Source organism: Anabrus simplex, chromosome 2, assembly GCF_040414725.1.
Source record: "Anabrus simplex isolate iqAnaSimp1 chromosome 2, ASM4041472v1, whole genome shotgun sequence".
Classification (NCBI taxonomy): Eukaryota; Metazoa; Arthropoda; class Insecta; order Orthoptera; family Tettigoniidae; genus Anabrus; species Anabrus simplex.
The window spans coordinates 703,490,703-703,508,193 of NC_090266.1; positions in this window are offsets into that span (position 1 = coordinate 703,490,703).

Consider the following 17,491-nt stretch of genomic DNA (forward strand, 5'->3'; position numbering starts at 1 on the left):
GTGGGCATGGCCACGAAAGCAGTTCTTCTCGAGCTTGTTAACAGTCTATCTACTGAGGCATTCATTGCAGCTCTACGGAGGTTCATCTCACGACGTGGACGATGCAGCAAGATCTTTAGTGATAACGGAACCTGCTTCGTTGGAGCAATGAGAAAGCTGAAGGAGTCGCAGCACCTGATGAGGTCCCGCAGTCCTACGGAGTTTGCGTCCAACGAAGGTTTGACTGGCACTTCATTCCACCTCATGCTCCTAATTTTGGAGGTCTTTGGGAAGCAGGAATGAAGTCAGTGAAGAATCACCTTATGAGGGTCGCCGGAGACACACTTCTCACCTTTGAAGAAATGTATACCCTTTTAACTCAGATTGAAGCGTGCTTAAACTCCCGACCAATAACCCCCTTACCCAACAACCCTGATGAATTTTCCTTCCTCACTCCTGGACATTTTTTGATTGGTGAATTACTCTCATCCTTCCCTGAACCAGACTGCCTTACTACTTCAATTTCATATGTATCCAGATGGCAGCTAGTTCAACGGTGTCGACAGCAAATATGGAAGCGATGGTCATTACTATCCCTCTTAATAACAGCAGCGGACCAAATGGCACAACCCCAAGACCAACGTCCAGACAGGAACACTTGTTCTTATCAAGGAGGACGATCTTCCACCCCTTATGTGGCAGACTGGCATTATAGAGGAGGTTCATCCTGGAGCTGACGATCATGTTCGTGTGGTGTCTGTGCGCACTGCCAAGGGAACCTACCAACGACCAGTGACCAAGATATGCCTGTGTCCTATCTACTGACCCATAAGGAACCCATTATCTGTGGACGTGTAGTTGTGTGTTTTTTCTGCTATTGATTCATAAGTCCATGTATATTTTGTTATACTGCAGCATCAGATGACTGAACTGTGCAGAGTTTACAGTGCGATTGTTTTCCTTTTTTTCGTTTTGGTGATTTGCAATGTACATACTCCTTTCTGTGTCAATTTGTTCATTCATTTGTAATTTGTAGTCCAAATTAGGTGGGCGGCATGTTGGTTGCTTAGCTCTATTTATTTCACCTGACGACGTGTGGATCAGTGGCAGCACTGGTCAAGGACTCGGAGTGGGAGGAGAGTGGCATGACGGGAGGAAGAGTGTAAATGGCGGAGCTCGACTAGGCACGCGTGTTGGCTTGATGTATTTGTTAGTTTTAAGTGATCTATAGTGTCAAATAAACATGTGTTTTTATTCAGTGCAATTTAAACTATTTAATGAGCTACCAGAGAGGGGTTGTCTGGATCAAATGCAACAGGTTTAATTCCATTAACATTTCTACCGCCAAATTCTTTGAGTTTCAAGAACTTAGCTATTACTACTCAAGTAAAATCCTTTACATTTGAAATAACAGGTATCTAATCATAGTTAATAATTCAAATTTCAAACTTTCATATATTAGTATCAAGCCTTATACAGATTTAAAATTCTACCTTAAAAATTTACTCTTAAACTTATAAAAACCTATTAACTTCCATGCTATTAATATTTACATTAGCCCTACGTATAACGCGGCGGCTGGGATGACTTTAACCGTCCACATATCATATTACTAATTCAAAGTCCCCTAGGTGTTTGTAAGTTTAAGAGTAGATTTGTAAGGAAGAATTTTAAATCTATATGAGGCTTGATAATAATATATGAAGCTTTGAAATTTGAATTATATACTAGGATTAGATACTCTATTATTTCAAATGTAAAGCGTTTTACTTGAGTAGTAATATTTAAGTTCTTGAAACTCAAAGAATTTGGCCGTGTTTTAGTATTTTTAGAGGAATCTGACTTGCAATCGATAGTACACATTATATTCGACTTAATTTTGTTTTCAGTTTGTATACCGCCGTCGTAAGATAATTATTTTAGAATGATGATGTTCGTGAACTCAGTCTTAATGTATTCATAACTTTTATTTTTTATTTGGATGTGTATTATCCGGGGATTTTAGTAATTTAAGTTATTATTTTGGTTGTAATATTTTATCTTATGGCCTTATTTTGTTAATTTTCTGAATCTGTGCATTAATAGTTGCGGCGAGAGAATCGGTTTATTGTGTTAAATTTTATAATCAATTGTTTCAGGTTTATATTTTAATTTTATTGCTAATAATCTATTGTACTTTTAAAAGTATATTTTCTTCCTATTTGATTTTTGAAAGTAGTTTAATTGCAACTTCTTTTTAAGTAGTTAATTATATTTTCCTTATCAGTCGGACCTATTAATCAGAAACATTCCTTTGACGAAAATATTGATCTAATACTGCTCATGCTCAAAGTTTTCTTCATGCAGCTAAAAAGTGGAATACTATGACGTAATTACCTGTAAAATTTATTTCATGACGTCACTCAACAAGTTTACATTATAACACTAATAATCATTAAGAAACTAACTTGGATAATCCTAATCTAACATCCCATAATCTGCATAAATTTACACACAACGCAAAATACGCTCGTTATTGATGATGCTTGTTGCTTAAAGGGGCTTAACATCTAAGGTCATCGGCCCAAAACGCAAAAAAAACCTTGTCAGATCGCTTATAACGCCTACGTTTGTCCCTTGGATTAATTCCGGCACCTCCTTCGATACGATTTCAGATCGGTAAGGCTCAAGTGTCGTATTGCACCTCACCCAACTCTAGGGTAGATGTACTACTGCACCCCATGTGCTCCACAAGCATGACCTCATATCACATGAACCTACATTTGTGCCTTGGAAACCAACAACAACAACACAATCATCCATCACGAACTCTATGGATTTACAGCTATCGTTACGTTCAAATAAAATAATAGCAAACTTTAAACAATTCTCAACAACACCAAACCATATCACTACCGATTCTTAAATTTTGACATCCCTGAAAATGGTTGTTTCCAACATAACGTACCATCGTGTCATTTCTGTCGCTTCGGTAATGAATTTAAGCCTCTACTATAACGACTCTCTTCTAATGAAATCTAATTCCAAACATTTACTACAAATGTCAAATCTCAGTTACAGTTCCTTTCTAACAATAAGCTGGCTCGACCGCCCAACAGCTGGCTTGACAACAGGAACACATCCCTTCCTCGCTATCGCTTATCAAAAAATGTATTCTTAACCTGCATCAAATGAAAAACCTCGCCTCGCTGACAATTCGCATGAAATACAACTCTTGACCCACACAGAATATGCAAAGAGATTTAATTTAAAAAGTCACTTGAAATATTCTTATCCATAACGGTCCAATGGTTTCATGAGGAATCTTAACTATGGACTGACCCTATTCCCATATCATTAAATTACACAAAATAAATCCGTGGGTTCCCTACCATGAAACTCCCGGCATAAAGTCTCTTCAACGTTAGAGGATTTCAACAACCTGATCCACATTCCTTCCCATCTTTGCAATACTTATACCACTTGCTATTACAAATTCTATACACGACAATAATATGGAATATATCTCTTGGGTGACCCAGTATGTTGTTACATAAATACTCTGCGACAAACTAACCATCTCTCCTCGCATATCTGAGATTGACAACACAATACTTCCAAACCGGAACTCACAACTAGACTTACAAAAATTGCTACCGTTATTTTACTCTCATCAATTCTACACAGATTTTAACAGGCTTTTGGAATAACACTCCCTTTCACAAATTACACCGGTCTCGCCTCGTGACTTCATTGACAAAATTTACAGCACCGAACACACGACGGTGTGTATTCTGTAACAGCTGACCTTCCATCATTATCGCGCACTTGCTCTAAATGGTAAACCACGGACTACACTCACAGAAATTTCATCTTTTCACCAAATAGAATTTCATGATAAATTAATGTCTAAATTTTGGCAAACAAGAAATATAAAAAATAAACGTACGCAAATGATACTTTGCTCTAAACATTATATTCGTTTACAGCCATCAAATCTACTACTATACAACACTTCACACGCTAGCTTCGCGACTTTCCCGATTATACAAGAAACATATAAAAGAATGACCTATTGTCGTATTGCTCTGACATTTTACGAAATGAAAGGGTGGCCAAAATGCGTCACAGATACACAAACAAAATGGTGACATCATGAGGAAAATAAATGCACTTTATAGAAAGGGTAATTCACATACCTGGAAGTCGTACGTGGTTTCACATCTTAACAGTCCCACCAGCCTCTCTTATTCTTTATCCAGCCATCTCGACAGATAGTGGCTTCACAAAACATATTTTATTCTCATCTCTGTCTTTGGTATCATTCACCTGAAAATAATGACATAAACAAAAAATGCCCTTCACATGTTATCTTCCTCGCGAACCGAACACGTTCGTCAAATCACCGATCCACACACGCGATAAAGTTAATCAAGGATATTTCTAATTTAACGGCAGGACTTCGGCATTACAATCACCGTTTGTTACCTGGACGTGAATTTACAAGACGGTTCCACATGGGAATACCGTTAATTTGACTGACAAACTCTCTCCACTTGGAGATGACGTTAGATAGCCACCATTGGCCAAAATGTTTTCTTGTCTGGGGACTTAGTCTGCACAACCAATCTTTAATGTTCGTCTGAGTTAGCGTGCGGTCGCTTCAGATTCACTGACAACAATGCGGGGTTGAAAAATGGCGTATCGTTCTTTTATAAGATTTACTCCCACTCCCATGCCATCGACATTTACCGCCAAAAATTTACAGGCACTTTTTCTACCCCATAGAAATGTAATTACGGCTGAACACGACGTAACACATAATGGCTTAGTTTAGTAGCGGTGTTGATGATAAGCATTTAAGGGTTTCTCTTAACGAACTGAGTTGTTAAATTAACTCATGAGCTAGGCATTATATCCTGGTCGATGCAACAGAGTTTAAACGAACAGGCGTGTCTTTCGACATTTCTTCCTTCTGGAGCTATTTAGCGATCTATGGTCTTTACTATTAAAGACCAAATTGTTTCACTTAAATTTCCTGACGTTTACTACGGCAGTTTTGTCGCCAATTCTTCTTAAAATGTACTTTTATTAGAAAATAAGTTCCTCCGTATCCCTGCACATTCTACACGCGCGGGTGACGTAATTTCTTTAGCATGAGAACGAAAATCACCACCTGTTATCCACGTGCGTCTCTGGTCAGAGATAAAAACTGCAGCTAGAGCTCATGATTTTTAAATTATATGGGACATCATGTAATGAATTTAGGACTCCGGCTCCTTATGACTCAAAGGGCATGTGTTCAGTATATACAACGCTGTGTCAATTAAGAGTTTATACCGATCTTGATTTGAAGGATTGCTTTAACAGCTGCGGTAGTTCTTTCTTGGAAGTTTATGGTGACTGTTTTACCGGTTGTTTGGAGGGTTAATACTAAGAATTTATAATAATTTGCAAATTCCAGCTGGAAGTTACCACGAATGAACAGGTCTAACTGACTGATACGTCCACCCCTCCTGAACCTTGTTTTTGTTTAGATTGATTTCTAGTTTATTATGGTGGGACCATACGTTTAGTCTGTTAATGGCCTATCCTACGTGTTATCTGCATAAAGGAGCAATTCCACCCCTGATGAGGCCACATTTTCTACAAGCTCATGGGTTAAACTTTTAAATATTACATAGCTCAGAGGATCTCACTTAAATACTTCATTAGATTAAACGATAGCTGCTGAGCTCCTTACTCCTTGATGATTTGGAGGTTATATTGTAGATTATCGATCAGTATTGGTAGAAAATTCTTTCCTTGTCTTAGCACGTCTGTAAGCTTCTACAGCAGTATATTTCTGTCCGTTGTGTCGAACGCATTTCTGTAGTCTATGAAAACTGTATACATAACTGAAGTTCTGCCTAGTCACGAGATCTCTGACAAGGTAGTCGATTTTCATCAATTGATACGCAAGGCGAAATTGTGAGAATTATAAGGGAGACTGAGTGCGTCCGAAATATTTGAGAGTGCGTTCCCAGTTGCTTATCATTTGACAACTGCACTTCTTCACAATATGTTGCTGTAGTGGTAACAACTACACTTCTCTGAGTGCCAGTTCCACAGAATGAATTACTTTTGCTATACTGTTTACATGTTAGAAGCTCGCCAGTTCCTAGGCCTCAGTCCTATGGAATATATTGAATAGGAAATTTGAGGAACAATAAATCTCTTCGATAAAGTATATTAAACAGGGCGGTTGATAACCGAGATCCTAGGTGAAAAAGTATTCTTTCAAGAGGTAGGAGTTGCATAATAGGATACAAAGTAATAAAATTAGAAATTCTACATGTCACTGGAAATTATGTTGGTAAACTCTCAATGGCATATCATAAAGGATGGAATCTAGAGTTCTCTTTACTCTTGCACAGTGTCTCTCCGTAAAACTCAAACAATCCATAACATGGTAAATCAAAGCTACACAAGTGGAAGTTACTTCAATTTATGAAACCCCCATGGTCCCCTCTCTTCATAAAGAAATAATGTTAAGAAAAAGTTCACTGTTCAGAAAAATTAGGGGAACATGTAACGTCCGGTATGTGAACGTTAATTTGGTAGATGGGGTTCCACTGGTCGTACAGCATACCTTGAGACCTTAGCTACCCAGGGTATGTCAAATCGAAGTTATACTCCATCTGTAGGCGTAGCCATGAATTAAACTGTTAGGCGACCCCTCAAAACAAAGTGAATAGCGGTGCGTCTGCGTGTCGTTGTGAGGTACGCAGATTACTGCGGTCATTTGAGCACGTTGTACGTAAACCAGCACAACTCATGAAACATCTTAAGCAGTTTTAAGTCTCAAGGGCCGTCCACTTTGGTCCAGGAAGTATGGACTTCTCGTCGTGTTGCTGTGGATCTCAATGTCTTTCCGTCAGTTATTTACGGCTTGTGGAATCGCTACAGTAAGACAAGCCAGTTCACAAGGGTTGTTGGACAACGTCGTGGACGCATGACAACCCCACAGGATGACCGACATCTGACCACCTGTGCGTTGCTGCGTCGTTCAGCAACTGCCAGAGTACTGCAACAAGACCTCAGGAGGGTCGCTGGAGCCAGGTGTCTGACCAGGCAGTAAGGCACAGGTTAAGAGAAGTGTCCTTACGACCCAGATGCCCTGTTCGAGTGCCCCGTTTAACGCAGCAACATCTCGCAGCTCACCTTCTGTTTGCCCGTACCCACGTCAACTGGCAATTTCGCCAATGGAGACCAGTGATGTTCACAGACGAGTCCAGATTCCCCCTGACACAGCATGATGGACGTCAACGTGTATGGAGACGCCGTGATGAGTAGTACATGCCAAATTTTGTCTAGGAGGGTGACCGATTCGGACAAGGTCCTGTGATGATGTGGAATGGCATCAGTAATGATGGCCGTGCGGATCTTGTCGTCGTCCGTGGTAATCTTACCGCTGCGGGGTACATCGAGCAGATACTGCTACAGCATGTGTTGGTTGCTCATACTGTGTTGGCTCTGAAGTCCTACTCTTGCACGATAATGCCAGGGCTCATGTGGTGCGCATCACAAGAGCTGTCTTGCGAGAACTGGGGATTCAAGAGATGGAATGGCCAGCAGTAAGTCCCGACTTTAATCCCATCGAGCATGTGTGGGAGAGGCTTGACAGAAGTGTTCATGGGCGTCTTGTTCCACCGTAGACTCTCCAAGACCTCGAACAGGCTCTCATTGAAGAATAGGACGTGATACCGCAACGTGACCTTCGTCTACTTATACGGAGCATGCCACGTAGGTGCCAAGATGTGATAAATGCTCGTGGAGTACATACACCATATTGAAGCTCTCTACCTGTGATCAAAACCCACCCTGGAGGACGGTTATCACTTTGTTTTCGCCCCTATTTGGACATTTCCGTTGGTGTTCTGCAAATGAACGCGAATCCATCGATGTTCTGTTGTATACTTTAACGGTAAAGAATAAAGGTTTAGTTGGTAATATGCCTGGGTGTGAGGTATTGTTCTGTGGAGTATGGCATACGTTCAAAGACATATTCCCCTAATATTTTTGAACTGTGTAGTATTAAGATACAAGGCATTACAGATATGATACGGGTCGTTATTATTTTAATTGCACCGACTCAGACAGGGTCTATGGCGATAGTGGTGTAGGACTGGGATAGAACTGGTGATGAAAAAGACCTTGGCCTTAAATAAGGTACAGCTGCAGTATTTGCCTGGCGTTAAAACGGGGAATCACAAGAATCACCATCAGGGCTGATGACAGTGGAGTTCAAACTCACCATCTCCTGCATCCAAGTTCGCAGATATGGGACCCGAACCACACAGCCAATTCGTTCTCTGGGCTATTATTTATAATGCATTTTAAGGGCTAGGGATCTCCTTGGAAACACTCGAGTGAACTGAAGACATAACATATGTATGATGATCTATTATAAAAGTGTTTGACGACAGGAAACTGACCAAATATCCTCGGTTCGTATCTAGGCACTGGAAACGGGTATCCTGAGTGCAATTCATTTTTCAAAATTATATCGAAGCACATGCTAGATGAGCACATTTTTTTAAGTTATATCGATCCATTCCAGAGCAGAATCAAATAATTACAGCACCTAAAACTACTACAAACACAATCATAACAAGACAATCAGACTCATTCTTAAACTTTTTGAGTACACGGGGTTGATGAACTTTCTTTAATACCTGTTTTAGCTCGCATCTATGCAGTCATGTTTTAAAGCGAGAATGGGATAGGAGAGGGCTAGGATTGGGAAGGAAGCAACCGTGATCTTGATTGAGGCACAGCCCCCAGCATTTGCTTGATGTGAAAATGTGAAAACACGGAAACCTATCTTCGGGGCAGCCGACAATGGGGTTTGAAAACTCTACCTCTCGAATGCAAGCTGACGTCTGTGAGAGGACTTTTGAACGCATTATTCCGAACCCAACAATTAGACATACAGAAGACAATAATGCTGTCTCTTGAGGAATAATATTTAATAACTAGATCAATACCTAGGATAGGCCACCCTAGCGATGTGAATGTGTTTGGCGTCTTCATATTGATCTCTGCACATCCCGACATCACTTTGATTTATGCGGAGGCGACGGAGAGCTAATTTCACGCCCCAGAAATTTCCTGACAAGAGTACTTTGAATGCGAGGACTTTTGAAATATAGAGTAAGATTTCATTACGATAATATTGGGAACACAACTGTTATGAGAAGGTTCCATGGGGAGCTAAGTAGAACCCGAGAATTCCAGATAACACTTTTAATTTTCATAGCGGATTAGAAGTGCAGAAGAGGGTCCAATAAGGTACCAAATACAATTAAATCGTAGAGTTCTCATCAAAGTGATTTCTTCTCAGTCTGTTCATAATGTTAACAACAAAAGTGTTCACGTTGTCTGTCAAATTGTTCAATAATAATAATAATAATAATAATAATAATAATAATAATAATAATAATAATAATAATAATAATAATAATAATAATAATAACTGTAGTTACAATGCAGATCACTGCGGTTCAGTATAACGAGGAAGGAGGGAAAACAGCTGCCGAGCTTCGCTAGGGTCGGGCCTATCATCAACAAATGAAATGCACTGAAACAGCTTGATATTATTATTGTAATAATAAACCAAGGGGTATCGATTCAAATTTAAAAGAGCCAATAGCGCTAACACTCGTAAGTGGATTTCCTTTTCGATCCCTTTTACGCAGCGGCTAAAACCAATCTACTGTTTCAAGGAAACGGTTAATTCTACACAATAACAGGGACGTGAACTATGTATATTTATATTTTGCTGCAAATATGGTGGAAATTTCTCGTTTGTCCAAAATTAAGTGGGTATCCGAAGCTTCGTTCATTTACTGACCTACCGAAGCCATGGTCGCTTAAATATACGTTTGTGAACAATTATTTTTAATAATGAAAACCAGATGTAGATCACGAATGCCAAACACCATTCTGATCAATTACGATTGTCAGTAAATTATATAGTTCCTAATTTTTTCTGACACAAATTAGGCGTGAAGACAGTTAAGTTTATATTTAGGTGTCGTATGTTTTCTTCGCTTCTTTCTTGTACGATGAATAAGTCATACTTTACTTTGTACTAAACTTATATCTATTTATTTTTACAACTGGCTTTACGTCGCACCGACACAGATACGTCGTATGGCGACGATGGGACAGGAAAGGGCTGGGAGTGGGAAGGAAGCGGCTGTGGCCTTAATTAAGATACAGCCCCAGCATTTGCCTGGTGTAAAAATGGGAAACAACGGAAAATCATCTTCAGGGCTGTCGGCAGTGGGGTTCGAACCCACTATCTCCCAGATGCAAGCTCACAGCAGCGTGCCCCTAACCGCACGGCAAACTAGCCCGGTATACTTATATTTTAGTAGCACTGTACTGTAAACTATTAAAAAATTAAATTTACGGTACTGCCTTAAGTACAATGAACGTCAGTGAGACAGATTTCTCCTTCGGGTTTCATCTCCCTATTGCACCCATAACACTATGCTCCAAGGGTACGCTATGTACGTTGCATTGTATGCTACATTTCCAAAAGATAAAATCAATTCCCAAATTCCATAGAAACACTATACTGGCTACTTATATGGTTTTTGAGCCCAATTCATTCCCCCATCCTAGTACTACCTAACAAATTGTGAGGAGTTGACTAACTACTCCAGGGTCGTACACTCTTCAAATTTTTATCAAGTTATCCTCCGACGGTGGTACTGAACAGACAGGCTACTCCCGACTTAGCGAGCTGGACTCAAGGCGTAGGTAGCCTTGCAGAAGCTGCAGGAATATTGGGAGCACTGACACCAGGTAGAATATCCTTAAATGCCGAAGGACAGAACCCTTGATGCTGGTCATTTCTCTCCCATGAGGTAACCGCAGTAGGAAATTCATTGGATGATCGTAATACCGCAGTAGATAAACTATAGTCTCGTGGTTTTAACGTCACACTAACACGTCAAAGGTTTTCGGCGACGGACGGATGGGAAAGGGCTAGAACTTGTAAGTTATCGGCCGTGGTCTTAATGCGGCCTGGAGTGTAAATGGGTAACCACGGAAAAAATTCGATGGCTGCCGACGATGCGATTCGAACCCACTATATCCCGAATACAAGCTCACAGCTGCGTGACCCAATCCGCACGGCCAACTCGCTCGGTGAATAGAATATAAACAGGAGTGGCCACTAACCTTAATATTGGCAGCCGCAAATTTACGAGCAAATTTAGGAGACAAAATTGAGAGCATGTTTATAAAATGGTTCATAAAATGAAGACACGTTTTTCATTTTACAACAAATGAAGGAACACTTATTTTCTACACTACACAGAATATTATAGTTCAGGTACACATCAAGGAAAAAAAAATGCTTGAAAAATGCTTCTTCGAGTGTTCTATTTTGCTGTTAGTTTATTTTTAAATCTGGCTGATAATTGGTAAGCGCAGTTCACACAATTTCACTTAAATGTTCGTCAGTTAGTTCAGGTCGATATTTAGATTTAATGAATTTAAGCCGCACATCGCTGCCGTCCGCGAGATATTATTAGTTTCCATTAATATTATATCAATTAATTTTACTCTAAGCTTGGTGTCAAGCTCACGAGCCTCGTTGTGGCCTGCCATGGGAATATATCATAAACAACAACTGGTACTGGTATCACTAATTCCAAAGTAACAAGATAAGCATTCCGTATGGCAATGGACAGAGCCATTTTTGCCCTGATTGCGTACAGTTATTCCTGTAAATGGTGAGGAGGACCTGCAGCGAGCATGATTCATGCTACCTCCCGGTTTTTGACAAAGTTCTATAGTCAATGGTGTGTCGCTGCCAGCTCTATTGGATGCCGCTGATGCTCATATTGAGCAACTCTTCCAGCTGTGCGTGAGGCGAGTAGAGACGTGTTTTATGCCCAGAGCACTCTCCACGTCACTGCCTTCTACAACGCCTACGGCACGATGTTGACCTCATAATGTTTGATAAAAATATGTTTCTTTAGTCTTCCTCTGTCGACTCGTTGAATGCACAACCTTTCGAAACATCATGTATGTCAATAAATTAGTAAGTCCCCCGTCTCCATGGCTAAATGGTTAGCGTGATGGTCTTTGGTCAAGGTTTTCCGGGTTCGATTCCCGGCCAAGTCGGGAATTTTAAATTTTATTACATAATTCCTCAGGCTCTAGGCTGGGCTCGTGGGCTGGGTGTTTGTCACGTCTTCAGCATAAGATTTCCCCTTAGGTAGGGCCCCAATCTCACAGACATGCGAGCTGTCAATATGGCGTCAACACGGAACACCTACACGAGGCCACTTCGGAATCCACACTTTATTATTATTATTATTTATTATTATTATTATTATTAGTATTATTATTATTATTTACATTAATAAATAGGTAAATATAAAGCAAGCCATCTTATAATTTTACGTGTTGATATCATGATCGTAGTCAGGGCACCTCTGTTTTACGTGTAATCCAAACCTTAGGTGCGTGATGTTTCATTTCAAAACTCACACATGCATTGGTCAAGATTCGAACTGTGGGCACCTTGGTGAGAAGCTATTGATTATGGCACTCGGATATAACGCCCTTTAAATAAATAAATAAATAAATAAATAAATAAGTACATTGTTGTAGCCTATACTGAAAATTTTTTCTAGTGAGCTCGGATACTGGTTCGAACCCCACTGTCGGCAGCCCTGCAGATGGTTTTCCGTACTTTCCCATTTTCACACCAGACAAATGCTGGGGCTGTACTTTAATTAAGGCCACGGCCGCATCCTTCTCATTCCTAGGCTTTTCCGGTCCCATCGTCGCCATAAGAGCTATCTGTGTCGGTGCGACGGAAAGCAAATAGCAAAGAAAAATGTATTATCTTTACCATTAACTAATGTAATTACTGTCTCTAACCGAATACACTTTTTGAAAGAAAACAATTCTTATAAGAATTATATATTTGTACGTGCGATGTATCGTGCTGATACATTCGACGTAGTACTACAAATGTTTCATTTATCACTACTGCTAAAAATATTAATATTCGTTTAGCATCTCACTAACTACTTTTATGGTACTCGAAGACGTGAAGATACCGGAATTTTTTCCAGTAGGAGTTCATTCTTATCCCGTAAATCTGTCGACATGAGGCTGTCATGTTTGAGCACTTTCAAACACTAGCGCTCTGAGCCTGGATCGAACCTGCCACCTTGAACTCAAACAGGCAGCCCTCCACCTGCAAATTAGGCACCATTCGCGTACGACAACGCTGGACAGACTGAGCTCAAGTAAAATATGGAGATGGAGCAAAATATCATCTGGGAATACGAAACAAGAGAAAGTGTCATTTTGCACACGTTTATAAAAATCTATATTGTACAATAATTTTAAAATCGTTAATATACTTCATTTATAATGAGGTTTCATAATTTAAGTAATCAGTGTAATTGCAAAAAGGTATTACATACTTTGTAGATCAAATCGTATTCTGTCCAATGTATTTTTCCCATTTAAAAAATCTAATTTTGAAATTTAAATATGCATGGTTTCTCGGCATTAATGTCATGAAATAACAATTTTACTACTTCCTGATTACTTGAGTCGTTTGGATATTGTTGGTTCTTGGTTTCTCTTACAAAATTTCCTATCATATTCTTCAAATATTGCGTTAGATAGAAAATATCAAGAACGTTCGAAATACTTTAGACAGGTATATGCAAATGTACATGTTAATTGAAGTCTAAATGTCACAAAATATTAAAATATATATTAAAGAAAATATTTTAAATAGTTTATGTGGGGTCCAACTGGTCAGTACACTTTTAATGATTGAAAATTATTTATATTCTCATACATGTTTCAGAACAAGATCCATTCTCTTCATCAGTGAAGTCAAATCAAGGAATTATAGTACATAATGCAACAAGCCTATAATGGTACGAGTATGTTTACAAAACGAGTGAAGCGAGTTTTATAATTTCCATACGAGTGTCTTGATTACCATTATACCGAGCTCGATAGCTGCAGTCGCTTAAGTGCGGCCAGTATCCAGTATTCGCGAGATAGTAAGCTCAAACCCCACTGCCGGCAGCCCTGAAAATGGTTTCCGTGGTTTCCCATTTTCACACCAGGCAAATGCTGGGGCTGTACCTTAATTAAGGCCACGGACGCTTCCTTTCCACTCCTAGCCATTTCCTGTCCCATCGTCGCCATAAGACCGATCTGTATCGGTGCGACGTACAGCAAATAGCAAAAAAAAAAAAAAAAAAAATTACCATTATAGGCGAGTTGCATGCGACTGTTTAAGCTCGAAGATAACTGTAACTCTATCTTTTAAATATTCATAAATTTCTGTCGAGATGTCGCTTGACAGTTGAGTTTACCGAACAGGCTCAGAGCCCATACACTGGGTTATTGGTTTTCCGTGACTGGATCAGGACCTTCACAATGTCATATGGTTTCAAAGCTTTGATATACGGTTACCATAACCTAGCTTTATTTCAAATACAAATTGTTTATTGTACAGGTGGTGAAGTGAATGTGTGGGAATGTGCTGAGTGGTTGTGGAATATTGGAAGCAGAAGGTGCTTTGATATTAATATGTGCGTCCGACATGTTTGATTTGGCTATCCTTACCTAATTGGTCAAACAGTTGTATCATAATGAAAATCTGAACTCTAATCGGTGGACAACCTGTATCATAATGGAAATCTGTACTGTGTGTGGTGGAGAACCTGTATCATATTGAAACTTGAACTATAATGATCCTCATTAAGATTCAGTTTTTTGGCATATAATACTTATATTTCAGCATCGTCGAGCATAAGAAACAATATAACACTATATTTTGTTTTTCTCACAATGCAAAGAAGTATTATAACTTAATTAACCATATCAATGAATAAACAAACTAGTGGAATATTATGAAAATTATCATTTCATAAAATTTAATATTTTGGTGAATTGAATGAGAATACGTAAATAAATTTAAGATCTTCATGTTTTTCTTCTTTTTCTCTTCTTTCTCTTCCTTAAATGATCAAATGCTACTTTATAGAATGGGTTCTCTTTTGTACTTCTTTCATTTAAACTTGATTCAAAGTCATTTTTTGAGCAAGACAAAATTCTAAACATTCTGAAACCTTCATGAACTTTCCCTTTTCGCCCGAATGTATTAACTCCATGTCATTAGAAGTGCTGCAAATTTATGATGAATTTTCAACCATATGCTCTTCCACTGCGAATATCTTTTATGTTATGATTGACTGCATTAAATATTATATATATATTCTCTATTTTATCGGAATTGAAAATTATATTGTAGTAATTTAAGGATATCTCGGCACGCTAAGCAAAAATCTGTAATTTTGATCATGCGTTATTTGTAAAATATTCCAGTTATTTCCCTGGTGATTTTGTACACAGTTAGTTTATCTTTTCTATTATTTATGGCAAAAATAGCATTTCATAACATATTAAATTATCAAACAAATAAGGGATGCAATAATGTCCACTTCTCCCGCACTTAGGGAGAACCTGACACTAGGTAGGACCTCCGAAATGTTACACAACTATTGTACACAGTGGGTACATATAAACTGTTCATCGTTTCCGTTTTCCAAACACATCTCGAGGAACCATTTCCTTCATTCCCCACTACACTGGACCCATGCCTCATTACGGTTGTCACATACCGCGCAGGAATTCTCAGAGCGTAGAAGACTGCTTGAGAAACTAGCTTCCCCGTTGCGCACGCCGAGTTCTCGTTGTTGTCCTTCGATTTGAAGGATTCTTTTCATTTTCGCATTTCCTATTCTTTAAATATTCCCGATAATCCTGTGAAGTCACCGTGGCGGATGGGGTGGGGTGTGTGTGTGTGTAGCAACACATCTCTATTCATAAAGCTGATGCCTTATCAAGCACATCCGGATCTTTTCAGTGCGTTGAGTGTCCGTCGATTATCAACGGAATCCTACCCCGAGGTTTAGGTGATCAGGGAATAATGAAAATACCTCAGTGGTCATACACACTGATTCGGATTGATCCACTGGGCATTCCTTTTGAGTGTACCTTTGCCTTACCCCTTTCATTATAACAAAGGGTTGGATAGCATATCCAATAGCAATACCACACACCATTACTGTTACCGTAGATCCCTTTTCTGCCGTGGTGCTGTGAAACACGTTTTTCTTTCCTTTTTTCACTGATAATCTTCCCTGCCTTAAATATGAGCTGAATACCTGTTTCATTGGCATTGAAAATATTACCAGGCTCTTGAAAAACCCAGTCATATCAAACCATTCCATTTTGTTTTTTAAATATGCTTCGTTACACCATTCCTCTGAGTGAACCTAAAAGCTAGTTCTCGTAAGTCAGTCACTGTTCGCCCAAACCCCTTAGAATCGAGATGAAAAATATGATTGACTAAATGGTCCTACATAGCTTTGTCAATTGTTGCTCCTTTTTCCAGTTTTCTATTGATAGATATACCAGATAGTATTCTGGATCTGAGTGTATTCCTTGGAATACTGAAATACTTCGCAGCTGTTGCTAAAGTAGTTCCATTTTTTCATGTCCTTAATACCAGCAGCCATATCTTCTGCATTCCATCGTCCAAGCAGACCTTTGTACACATATATCCGTGGCATCCTCCACCTATAACCATTTGGATGCAAAACTATTAATGCGAAACTTCTACTTTATCATGTCTCCAACCTTCGTAATTCGAGTTTAACTAAACAATACAAACATTGTTATAAAAATATCACATTACAAAAATATTATAAATATCCTAGTACACTACATTGTCATAATTTATTACTCCTACTAAACTTGTATTAACGCACCATTAAACCCTGTCCCCAAAAATGTATCCCAGTTTAGAGATTCAGGGAGATCTCGACAGTGTCGAGATCTCCCAGCTTGTCGTGTCTAGATCTTCCCGAGTTTCATTGGCAGTCAAGAGATCGCAACACTTACCAAGCTGAAGGTTTGGCGATTTGGAAATGGCATGACCGCTTCTCCGAAACTTGCTTTGTGCGCCTAACCTAAAACATTATCTTAAAAGTATCGCATATCTACCTATTTCATTACAAAACCTACTCATCATATTATAGTAAGTTACTTTAAAAGCATATATCACTTACTTACTCACCTTCAATTCTTCATATGCCTTGTATTTATAGCGATAATCTTCAGCTAACAGGATGACCATAAGCACAAAACCATACGGCTCCAGTAAATGTAGTAGAAAGTTTGACTTGTGCAGTACTGTGGTTACCAGAGGCGCTAAGCTTGAAAGTGTCGAGTTCTCCCTCATGTCGGGATCTCCCTAAGTTACCTTACATTTTCTGGAGTATCCGTTGTTGCGAGCAATGTGGTGGATTATGCTTATCTCTCTGTTATAATTTTCCTAGACATAGGTATGTTCTTAACTCTATTAAATTAATGTTAATTGAAATTTATTAATAGTATGAAAAATAAAATGAAAAATGAA